Source organism: Rousettus aegyptiacus, unplaced genomic scaffold, assembly GCF_014176215.1.
Source record: "Rousettus aegyptiacus isolate mRouAeg1 unplaced genomic scaffold, mRouAeg1.p scaffold_m13_p_8, whole genome shotgun sequence".
Lineage (NCBI taxonomy): Eukaryota > Metazoa > Chordata > Mammalia > Chiroptera > Pteropodidae > Rousettus > Rousettus aegyptiacus.
The window spans coordinates 38,956,375-38,968,829 of NW_023416311.1; the positions used below are offsets into that span (position 1 = coordinate 38,956,375).

A 12,455-nucleotide genomic window follows, 5' to 3' on the forward strand; every position below is an offset into this window, starting at 1 on the left:
TGTTCCCCTTGTTGGATTCACTCTCACTATCTTCCTTATTAGAAACAGCATGGAAGATTTAAGAGATGTAGTAGTATAGCACTTTCATTATTAGACTGCAAACTAAAGGGAAACTATCCTTAAATGAGGCCAGTTTGAAACTGGACATTTTGTTTTATAATGCGAATTCTGAGAAGTGAACTTTTGAGAGTTAAGAGTGTTTCCTCCTTGAGTTCACACAGTGGATACTGATTTCAGTATTCTCTGTTCTGTTGACTGTAGTATTCTCCTCCATAGGTCAAGAGGTGACAGAGCCTCATGTTTCTGGGACCAGAGAATTTCAGAGATGGCATTTATCAAAAAGATATGAAAAAGATCTTTGCCATAAAAAAAGTAACAACTCAACTGTAAGCTAGTTCAACTGTTTTCAGAAAAAAAAAGATATTTGAACTCAGTATATGTTTGAAATTTGCATATATAATACAATTATTTTAAATGGTTTTTGGTTTAAATTTTGTGAAAAATATATCGATCAAGAAGGAAAATCAATGTATGTGGTTCTATAGTGTAGCGGTAAGCACATCTGCTTTACGTGTAGAAGGTCCTAGATTTGTGCCCCAGTGGAGCCATGTCCCATGGTCTATGGCCATGCCACCCTGAAAAAGCCCAATATCTGATCTCAGAAGCTAAGTAGGGTTGGGCCTGGTTAGTACTTGGATGGGAGACCACCTAGGAAGACCAGGTACTACAGGCATAAATAATAACAATAAAAAAAGAAGGCAAATCAAATTATAATCTTTCCAGTTTCTTAGAAAATCATATTCTAGAATTAACCTTGTTATCTATAGTATCTTTATTTGATTGTTAAATAGTAGGTCCCCACACACAAAGGGTGATATTTGAGGTTCATTTCCAACCTAAATTGCAAGCATTTTCTGTTTATTAATAAATATAATAGGAGATGAAAAGCTTCAACTTGTGGTTTCTTCAGTAAATCTAAGAATTCACAAGCAATGGTGAAGAGACCTATGCCTCTCAATGATACATTTTTTTTTTTTTTTGTACATTACTACATGTACATGTTAAATACCTATTAACTGAAACCGGAGAGAATAAGGGTGTTTTAAGTTCTTTTTGTCATTTCATCTTATTATATTTCCTGTTCTTAAACCCACAACCTTAAGACCAAAGGTTGCCCTGAAAGAAAGGGTTTGCTGAGCCATATACGAGCCAGAAAAAAGGCCAGGTCCTGGGACATGTAGTCTAAAGCACCAGCAGCAGGGCTAGATGGAGAAGATGTGTCCACAGTCCTGGGGTCCATGGGGCTCTTTTTATAAAATGAGTTTGGGGAAGAAAGACATAAATCATTTTGAAAGAATTTATGTTGGTTGTAGTTGGCTGGGGGCGGGGTAGGGTGGGGTGGGTTGGGCAGAGACAGTGACAGTTCTAGAATAGGTGGCTAATCTGTAAGGAAGAAATATTTGATGCTTCTGGATTGGGTATGGGCAACAGGCCAGAAAGTCCATGCATAAGCAGGATGTGGTCACATCTGGTGGTCAGCCATTGTTTCTGGATAACAGCTGCAGTATCAGCCTGGAAGTTAACTCAAAAGCTTCAGTGTATGTTCAGGAATGTGAGCAGTCTTTTGTTGGTTTCTTGGCCTTTCAGCTGTTAACTGATTAACCTCACTTGTCTCTTCTTCCCACCTCCTAGCTTGCAACAGTTGAATTTAGGACATCTCAGAACTTTTCTCTTGTCACTATTTACATATAAAATGAAAGTAAAAAATACTGCATCGTATTTAGTTTGTTTAGTGTTTTAGATTTTTCCAAGTATTTTCACAAGAATTTTATCATTTGATCTTCTTAATAAGTACATGGAAAAGCAAATATTAATAGGATTAGCCCATTTCATTACAGATGTGATGATGGGTCCAGAGAAATTGTGTAACAAGTATTAATTACATAGTCAATAAGTGGTAGAGCAGAAATTAAATCAAGGTCTTGTGATTGAACTCACATGTCCTATTACTATCCTATTAAAAAGAAAATGTATCCCTGACTGAGTTAAACTCTGCCCTCTTTCCTTTGTCCCCCTAAATTTTGTGAATAATCTACATTTAAGACCTGCTTCCTTATATCCTACTGATTCTTAAACTCTTTTGTAATTTGTTTTCATTCTACTGAAACTATTTTCTTCATGAGTATCACTGATTTTCAAATACCCTCATTCAAGCACTTAATTTCATTCTTTATCCCCTTCTGTCCTTTCTTTCACCCTCATTTACTTCTTCCTTCCTTCCTTCCTTCCTTCCTTCCTTCCTTCCTTCCTTCCTTCCTTCCTTCCTCCCTCCCTCCCTCCCTCCCTCCCTCCCTCCCTCCCTCCCTCCTCCCTCCCTCCCTCTTTCTCTCTCTCTTCTTTCTTTCTCCTTTCTTTTTCTTTTATCTATCTCCCTATCTATTTATCATCTTTCGACCTATCCATCCATCCACCCACCCTCCCTTGTTTTCCAAAATGTTTTTTCTGTTTCCTCTCTCAGATTTCTTCTTACTTTCCTTCACTAGTCATCCTAGAAACATAATAACTATCAGTGATTATTCCTTCATAGGGTAACTGCCCAGTGTTGGGGGTCCCCAGGACTACCCTCAGTCTCAACAATATGCTGAAGACTCACAGGAGTCAGTCAAACTATTATACTCACAGTTATGGTTTATTACAGAGAAAGATTACAATGTAAAATTACAAAAAGGAAAAGATAGAAGTCCAGAAGAACTGAGGCACAATCTTCCAGATATTTCCTCACAACGTAGTTGCATAGGGACTTGCTTTATTCTCCCAATAATAATATATGATAACACATAACTAGGAAAGTTCATGCAAGTCTTGATATCCAGGGTTTTTATTGAGGGTCAGTCGCATAGGCGTGCAGCAGCATCCATGTTTCCAACTTCAGCTTCTCAGATTCTAGCTCCCTGGAGTAAAAGCAGGTGTTCATCTGCTTTTGCTACATTGTTAGCATAGATTTTCAAACTGGTACTGCATGGCCCAAAGTCTCAGGCATGCAAAAACACTCTCTCTGGCAGAATATTCCAAGTTCATCCTCCAGGGGTTGATAAAAGGCCAGTTACGAATATAAGCCTTTCTTTGGAACATGCAGAGTTTGAGCAATTCATTCTGATGAAATAGCCCTCTTCTGCATGCACCTCACTCACAGACACTCCTGTCTTATGCTTTGACCCTGATAATTTCTGGCTGAACCAAGGGTGGCCACACCTAGCCTAAGGGTAGGTTATTTATGAGGCAACTTGGGATATATAGGTGGAAAAAAATCATGGGTTTGGCATCCAAGAAATCAGACTTAGCAACATATTTTTTGTGTGTTGTTGGGCAAATTAGAGTATCTAAAATACACATTCAATAAATGTTAGTTCTCTTACCTCTACTACAATTCTCAAATTCTGTGACATGATTCTTAGCATTCCATAGTTACCATAGTTGTCCTTTCTCTCTCTTGCCTAGACTATGCAACTGCTTCATAATTGATCTTTTTGACTCCTAACTGAACAGCTGTGTGCACAGCACTCTCCTTCCCACCTGGCCTGCCACTGCAGCTCTAATTCATCCTTTATATGGATGAACACATTCCTTTGTTAAAAGGCATCTTTGATCATTCTACTCTCCTTGTCAGAAACCTTTTATGACTCCCAGTTGCTTGCAGATGAAAATTCACTGTGCTCGGCTTGGTAGTCAATCTCCTCCTCAATCTGTTTCTAAGCTATATCTTGAGATTTGTCTTTCTTTAGTTTGCTTATGATGTATATTTTATTTTGAAATAATTTAAAAGATTTTACATATAAAAGAACCATCAATCTTATCCTTTATGAGTTCTGTTTTCTGTTTGATTTTTATTGTTTTTTTGTCTTATGTAGAAAGGTGCTTTTGCAGTCAACATAGAAAGTCTGTCCATTTAAAAATATTTTATCATAGTTATAAATTTAGATTATGATTTTGATTCTATAATATACCTGGAATTTATTTAGAAGCATGTTTTGTGATAGGCATGTAACTTTATTTGCTACAATTTTTTCCAAAACTCAATATTGAAACTCTTTATTTCACCACCTTGTAATGCTACAGCTATCATCAATTTAATCACAAAGATATGAGTCTGCTTCCTGACCTTCCATTGTTTTCCATTAGTATGTTTGCACACTTTTACAACAAAATCACTCTTAAAATTTCTCAAACAGAATGTATATTAATATCTTACATTTCTAGTACCCTGTAGTTGTCCTTATAAAAAGATTTTTAGCTCTTCTGTCACATATTTCCTCCATATTTTTTAAAAATAAACATTTCAGTTTAAATTTGTTGAAATTTTAATTGGGATTACATTAATATTATACATTATTTTATAAAGAATGGGCATTTTGACATATTTTCTGTCTTTCCATACAGAAATAAAGGATGTAACTCTGGATTATTAAGTCTTAGTTTTGTCCTTTGGTGAAGTACTATAATTTTACTAGTTTTTTCATAAACTTAATAGATTTATTCCTATGTATTTTTATCAATTTTGTTTATTTAAGAATGGTTTCCTTGTAAATTACCCTACTGATATATAGAAAATATATTGCTTTTTACCACATCGATCTTGTATCATAAATATTTCATCTAAGATTGAAACTATTTTGGGGCAACATTTGAAGAAAGATGATTTATTTGAAAAATTATTGGAATCCTTCCAAATCAGATTTAATAAGAGCAAAATCTGAACATCTCTGAGTGTTGAGGCAGCAGGAACAATTAACAATCTTGTCGGACAGGATATTTTTGGAGTCAACAATCCCCATATGTATAACATATAATATATAATATTTAATAATTATTATTATTTTAGTTCTTGTCACTCTGCTCAGAGATAAAGGTCAAAAGAGAATTTGAACAAGAGAACTTAATTTGACATGAGTTCAACCATTATCTAAAGTTATCAGAACTTATGCTAGAGGTGATTCCACAAAATAAAATAAGGGTGCTATTAGCAAAATTGACAGTTGGTTATTTCTCCTGCTAGGAAAATTGTATCCACCATATAGTTGGCATTAGTTTTTCTTTTGTTAAAGAGAATACTGCAATGAACATTTCCGCTCATGTCTCGTTAAACTCAGGAGCAGGTGTTGCTTTAGAAGACATCCCAAAAAGTGAAATTTCTGGGTCATAAAGAATGTGTATTTTTTTCATTTTAATAAATATTGCCAATTTTTACTTTAGAGTTGCTTTAAGGAACTACTTTTCATGTAATTATCACTGCCTGTGTCTTTTCTCTCATCCCCTTCAAATCTCAATAAAATCAAACTTAAACATTATTTTTGATTATATTAAAAATGAAGTCTTATATCTCCTTTGTATACACTTACTTTGTATTAAAATTAATTTTGAACATGTTTTTTCCTCTCACTAGGTTATGGTTCCTTGAGGCTAGGAATTGTTTAGTACTTTTAGGTAACTCTCGGTAACACCTAATGTAAGATTTTACATATAGGTACTTAAAAACACTTGAATTTTCTTAGTTGTCCTCTACTTCCTGGTTTGGTGCATTATTGTCTATAGTGTCCAATGATCCTATGAATTCTAAGACCACACTAAGAATAACTCAGTCTTGGTTTCCTAATGTATCTTTGTTTTCTAGTTACACTTCATATTGTAGAATGAAATTGACCTACCTAGAATCTAGAAAAAGTCAAAATCCCTAGCTAGTTCTTCTTTACCTTCTTCTGCCTTATCGCCATTGCATTTGATCATGGTTTACTATTTCTCAGTTTGTAACCTATATTTTTGCTGGTGTGTATCTATCTATCTATCTATCTATCTATCTATCTATCTATCTATCAATCAATCAATCAATCATCTATCTATATAGACAGACATTCTTCTAGGTTGAAAGAAAAAAACAAGAGAACAAAATTAGCTTTCTTATATCTTTAAAAAATTATTTCACAGTCTACATTACCAAATAGCAGGAGTAAAAATTTCACAGAATTATTTCTAAAATTTTTATCATTGAAATTTTAACTTTGAACCCATTATATGAAGCAACATGCTTTTATGGAAGACAGAAATGTATTTTCACTAAGAAAGGGAAACTGGATTTTGAAATTCTGAATCTATTTTGGCTCTGATGGTCACACTTTAACACCTTTAAGTTAGCTAAATCACCTCAATAATGTATTCACCTTTGTATTCCTACACACTGAATTGTATGTTTGGAGATTTACTAGGAGACTGATCTATTATGCCTAAATTGATGCAAATTTCACAATTTTAAATGATTAGATTCTCTTTCTGATTTCTCCAATATGCAATACAAGTGGTGCTAAAAAAAAAAGTCTCTTTCCAACTGGATATATGAAATTTTATTTAATATGTGTTCTTTGGTAGATCTTCATTATATAGGTTGTTATTACTTATAGTTATCTGTATTCCTTGAATGAAGTATTTCCTACCCAGTTGCCCACTCAGCCGACAAAGATAGTGTCATTGCTCAAAGCCATCAGATTAATCAGAACTGGAAAATAAATATTTGAGAACAAATAAAGTCAAGCTGAGGAAATATTACCCATTCTCCATCAGCAGTTGTTTCAGGAAAACATTTTAGATGCAAATTCCTTGTGTTAGAGACACTCTGGCCTAAAGGGTTCAGCTTATTGTTGAATAATTAAATACTTCTGAAATGGCTTGACTCTTTATCCAGATTTTCCAGGGGATAATCTATTTTTTCTTTTGAAGATGAGTGATCACAATATTCTGAAACAGAGGAAGTAATTGAAGTAATATAACATTTCACAATGTTCTATAAAAAACATAATCTCTATGAAGGGCCTGTTCAAAGATGGAAGATCATACGCTTTCTAACCTTAGACCAGAGAGATGCCGTTTTCCTAGTTCCGTTTAATTTCTTTCAGTCAGGATCCTATGAGAGTAAAGCTGGTTCTTCATTTTCTACCAACCTTCTTTCTTCTAATTATGTTCCATTCCTGAAGTGCTGACATCTTGGTCTCCCCCAGCTGCTGCTTCTATAGTTTATAGCTGTTAGCTTTCAGAGAAAAAGTTTCCCTTTTGAAGAGTTATAGAATTCTTAGTTGTGGGATCTTTGAGTTTAGGGTGTAACCAGCCTATCTACCAGAAAGAACCTGTAATTCAGTTGAGAAAAAATTCTTGGTTTGGGCAAACATAAATAAGATAACAGATTTTCCAAATAGCTCATCTCTATCTGGTACAAGAGGGATTCCTTACCTGTACCTCATGGTACCAGCTCAGAAAATGTATGGCTACAAATATATAGATAAGGACGATTAGAGGTGGGAAAGTCATGAGAAATGTGGTGGAGAGAACACAGGGCATTGGTAAGTTTTCACTTTAAACCATCATGTAGCTACAGATTTCTAGACATGACACCTCACTTTAAAAAATGAATCCCCTTTTCAACTAGAAAACTGGACTTGTAATTGTGTCTTATCAGAGTCCTCACATTAATTCATAATATAAATCTCCTCAATATTCTTCTCTTTATCCTTTTTTGAAAACTATAAATCCATTGAGTAGGAGCATATGCAAAACAGAAGAGACATAAGCTTTAACACACAACACTGTTATGACAAATACTACTACTAACAATTACTACTAATACTAGTAATGATAATAACTAACATTTTTGAGCTTTCACTATATCCTCGGTATTATGGTAAGTACTTGAGATATATAAATTTGTGAAATTTCTCCTTAAGTAACACATGGAGAGTACCAATAACACTTTTTGGTAATTATTTTGTAAGCTCAATAAGTATGATTATCAGGTGCAAAGCATGGCTCATTTTTAAGTCACCACTAAGTGTCTGTAACTAATTCATTCAGCAATGACTCAGTATGTTATTGCTATGTGATAGCCCTGGGCTTGATGCTTTAGACACCTAGAAGCAGTAGATAAAGTACAGAAAGTGCCAGGGCAAGGCAAACCCTAGGCACTTGGTCAATTACAACTTATAATATTGAGTTATGTCAAAAAAGGCTTGTAGCTTAAAAGAAAAAATAATTTTCAACTGCAGAAAACATGAAAGAGTCTATGGAAGAGCTGGCATTTGAGAAATCTATAAAATATGACTAGAATTTAAATAGGGATACAGGAGATTAAAAGAGCAGTTTGTGCTGAGGGAATTCCACCAGCAAAGTCAAGAAGGCTGGGAACATGAATTGTGTGCAGGCCCTGACAGGCAGCCTGGCTCTGTTACAACTTGGAGAGGGAGGGAACTGGAGACATGATTGATTGTGATAAGTTTACTGCAGGCGTTTAGCACCGAGCTAAGTTTTCATAGCTTACTGAGTGGGATTCAGGGAAGCAAAGTGTTTTAGAAAAAGGGAGGTGTATTATTGAAGAGGTTTACTCTAGAAGTGGTAGGTATAAAAAGTTAGATGGAGAAAAAATTTAAAACAGATAAGTTAAAGAGGCTACAATCAGAAATTTAGGTATGAGATGACAGGGTTTGCATTAGGATGGTAAAATTAGGTGTGGAATTCAAAGGAAGGTACATATATGAATGATTTTGAGAAAGATCCACTAGGCTTGATGTTTGGGAGAATATAGATTGTGAAGAAGAAATCATACCTTTACAAATGTCAAATCTATAGACAAAGCCTGTTATTGTAATGAAATCATTCTACAAAGTGTATTTGTTTATCTTGCATCTCAATACCCAATGTTTCTTTTTATATTTACTGTGAATTTTTCCCTTTCAGAGTATTTTTTTCCATTTCTATTTATTAAGGAATTAAATGAATTCCTTTGCTCTGTCTCATAAGTAGTCTAATGGTTTAATATTCTTCATTCAACTTTCACTGAGATGATTTTCTGAACAAATATTAGCTTTCTGTACTTTAATGCTTGCACAGGATCTCATGAATTTCTATTTTTTAATTAAAAAATGACTCACTGATTTCTAATCCTTTTATATTATCCATTAACCTATTTGCATTATCTAAGCATCTTTTCTTCTACCAATTTAGCTTCTTTCTCTCTGTCTCAACCTCAACATGTTTCTATGGTTGAATATATCATTAATAATATTCAAGAACCAGCAAATATTTTTTTGCATTAAACATCTTCTTGGAAGTTAAAACACAAAAGGCTTTTCTATTCACAACATATGGTTAACCTAGCAAGCAACAAATGCTTTCTTCAGAAAGTTTTTATGCTTCGCTGAGAAAGAAGAGATTGAAATTAATTATCTATTATTTAAGAGGTTTTGCAGTGCAGACATAACATTATCTCAGTTCACAAATTACTTGTTTTGGTCATGAGATAAAACAAGAAACCTGGGGAAAATTTGAAAATTAGAAAGGCAAATAGGTCTTTCCCGTGAGATGTTGCAAGTGAAAGAGAACCGGCTCTGACTGAGTAAACTCAAGGGAAATTTATCAAGCTGCTTTTAATGGCTTTTGATAAGAAGTTATGTTAACTAAGCATATGAGGGTTATGTGTAGTTAACAAAGTCAATAAGAGAGAGATTAGACAATATAAGTATTCAAAAAAAATATCCTGGGATACAGAAAATGTTGACAGTGAGTAGGTTATAAACTATGAGATGAGAGGTAAGGATTATTGAAGAGGTGGTCATTTTCATTATGCAATTAAATGTCTTCAAATTATGTATAAATTGCAGATATTTTTTAATGTAGTATTATATACTATTTATGCATAGTTTTTAAATTTATTTTGGAGATTACCATGGTGATTCTAGCCACTTAGTCTCCAAGGAATACTAGATTAACAAATACTAAAGTAAAAACAAAGTTATGGCAGACAGGTAAAGGTTATTAGAAAACACTATCTCTGACCACAAAGAGTTGCTCTGAGCAACTTCTGGTTGCTCTTTTTCCAGTGATCCATGGTGAACAAGTTAGGTTTTGATTGTTTGTATGACAGGATGGTCGTTCTTATCCTCTGATTAATGCCTTTTTCTACCTTTGTTCCTCCTCGTCTTTGCCCTTATGGTAGGAGAGGATTTTCTGTCATTCACCCCTTTTTGCCAATCACTAGTCCTGTCAAGTGAAGGAGACATTTCAAGTAATACTGCAAAGGAGAGTCTTTTATGAAAAATAAATGAGACTAGGTTTCAGGAGCTGGGCAGAATAGACAGGGGAGACAAGAAACAGAGGTTGTCAGGCATTTATGTGATATAGGTTATGCATAAACTAAAATATTTCCACTGCCCACGAGTGTTCATGATTGACAAAAGCTTGGGTCTTTCAGGTGATAAAATGAGCCACCTCATTTTGGCATACATAAACTGTGGCAGGACCACATTGTGATAATATTGTTCTTTCTCCGGGTGTCTGAATAAAGCCTTCCTCACTGAGTTTGTGACAGCCAGTTGCTCTCTCCCACACATTTGAATTTATTGTTTGGGAATAACCTTGAGCATTTGAGCATTTAATTGTGGCCAATAACATTTGTGTACAAACTCAGTGTTCTCTGTCTCTGTCTCTCTCTCTCTCTAAATATAGGTAGGTAGGTAGGTAGGTAGATGATAGATAGATGATGATAGATAGATGATAGATAGATAGATATAGATATGTACATACACACCTCTCTCTCTCTCTCTCTCTCTCTCTCTCTCTCTCTCTCTCTCTCTCTCTCTCTCTCTCTCTCTCTCTCTCTCTCTCTCACACACACACACATTTTGAACCAGAACCCAAACAAATATATTTCTTTAATTTAAAAAAAAATTACTAACCCTTACTAACATGTTTCCTAAAATGTTGCTGTTTTCTAAAGGCAGTGTTTATAAGAAACTTAGAGATTATGCTTTAGTACAACACTATTGTTAGTTACCCTAATAAAAGCAGACAGAAGGAAAAAAATGGTGTCAATGTTTTCTTCATAAGGTGGAGATGAGATGGGAAGAAGCCTAAGGTATTTCACCCAGCAAAGTGGTCATTGTGCTAGCCAAAAATCACTGTGCTACACATTGAACCAGGATACATTCCAAAGGGAATGAAACCCTTTTAAGAATGACAACTTATTCTTAAATATTTTCCCCTTGAATTTTTATAATCATGGTACCAAGAGAGTAGACATAATTAAGGTTGAAATGAGATTCGTATTAAAAAATTATAGCTGGGATTTTATATTTATTCCAGTTATACGGCATGAGATTCAGTCGTATCCCAAATCCATTAGGGTTGCTTTAGACTTTTCTTATATAAAAATTTTACTCTAGTCCTCATGACATTTTTATTAAAAAAAATTATCGTTGTGGCAGGAAATACTTTTGTTAGCACATAGTTCGGGATTTCTTTTGGAAAAGTATAGTCGAACTAATATGCAAAGTTATTGACATTCTCATTTTGTCCATTACCCTTATTAGACAAATAACATGTGGAACCAGTTTTAGATTTGCATGTTGCAATATTTTGAACTATTTAGCAGTTTTCTTATAATAGAAATAAATCCTTTACCTTCATTATATACCTCCTCCTCCATCCTTTCTTTTTTTTCTTTGCTACACTCCAATCTAAGCAGCTGAATTTAAAAATTGCATTTGGGCAGACAGCTGGTCTTTGTAGAAGATTTAACACTTTGGGTATTTTAAATACAGTTTTGTAGCTACTGGAAACTGAAATATAAATAAAACAAGCAAAAATGTGAAATAGAAAAGCACCCCACAATTGAGACAGCTCTTTAAGGATTCTTTTTCAAGTGAAGACATTACTTTACTCTTAATTTTGTGGTGCATACATAAAATACATTCATGGATTATATCATATCGATAGATCTCAATTGTAAGAATACACAGGTGTTAGGATATGACCAGTAGAAAATCTGCTATGTATTATAACTCAATAGAACTACTAGTAAATGTTTTTAACATTTCCATCTATTGTACAAATATCAATAGTAAAGGATTTACAGTCGACTTAGGATATACTCATACAAAAAGATGGTATAGTAGTATAAAAAAAATGTCTGAAGAAGTAACATCTCATGAATATACAGAATGAGAAAATCTATAAACTAGTGGTAACCCAAAACTTCTACCTTACCTTAAAGCTTCTGTCAATTAAACTCCCACTGTTTAAGTTAAATATGGTCCTGGTGTCTCAGTCTGGAATTCAGAATGAATTTTTCCATAGAAACAATATAAAAAGCTTTGGGTGCATTTCACTGAATTACACAGTCAATGCATTGTTTTAGGGGTGCATGAGTGAATTCATAATTATAACTTATATTAGTTAAATATGCTAGGCAGTTTATGTGCAGTTTACCATTAAATATTCACAGTATTGCTCTAAGGTAGGTAATGCTATTATCCCAATTGCGTAGATGTAGAACAAAAAGTTAAGTAACTCCTCCAAGGGTATGCTATTTGCAAGAGGAGGAGATGGACTTTAATGTCAAGCAGGTTAATTTCAAAGGCCAATCT

At 34.1% G+C, this 12,455-nt stretch overlaps 1 pseudogene; it reads left to right on the plus strand.

Annotated features, from left to right (window-relative positions):
* The first annotated feature begins 617 nt into the window (after nt 1-617).
* On the plus strand, nt 618-733 carry LOC118607059 (annotated as a pseudogene).
* Nucleotides 734-12,455: the final 11,722 nt, after the last annotated feature.